This window comes from Aplysia californica, unplaced genomic scaffold (genome assembly GCF_000002075.1).
Source record: "Aplysia californica isolate F4 #8 unplaced genomic scaffold, AplCal3.0 scaffold02088, whole genome shotgun sequence".
Lineage (NCBI taxonomy): Eukaryota > Metazoa > Mollusca > Gastropoda > Aplysiida > Aplysiidae > Aplysia > Aplysia californica.
The window spans coordinates 16,017-16,434 of NW_004799358.1; positions in this window are offsets into that span (position 1 = coordinate 16,017).

The following is a 418-nucleotide window of genomic DNA, read 5'->3' on the forward strand; positions in this document are numbered from 1 at the left end:
GGGGGGTCAGTAGTCTCATGTTTAGATTGCCGAACTAACAATCGTGAAATTGTGGGCTGGGAGGTTAGAGCACTTTATACACATATTATATGTTTCAATGTTATTTAGCTCGGTTGTATCGGAAAGAGACGTAAGATTCGGAGGTTGCGCCTCTAAAATAACTCGACAAGGTAGCAAGGGCTGTTTAGAGATTACAGTTTCGCTCATACGGAAGTGGTAACGAAGTTTGAACTTTAGGAAAAGAAAATCGGATAGTATGGTATTATCCATTTTAGTTTCAGGACAGTTGAACTACATGCATTGTACTGTCAAGAAATAGGGTGCTTGCTCTAATTATATCCTGAGCATACTTTGTTATTTTGCAAATATCGTAGATCGGGAGGGCATCATAGACAGTGTAAAACGTAAAATGACACTG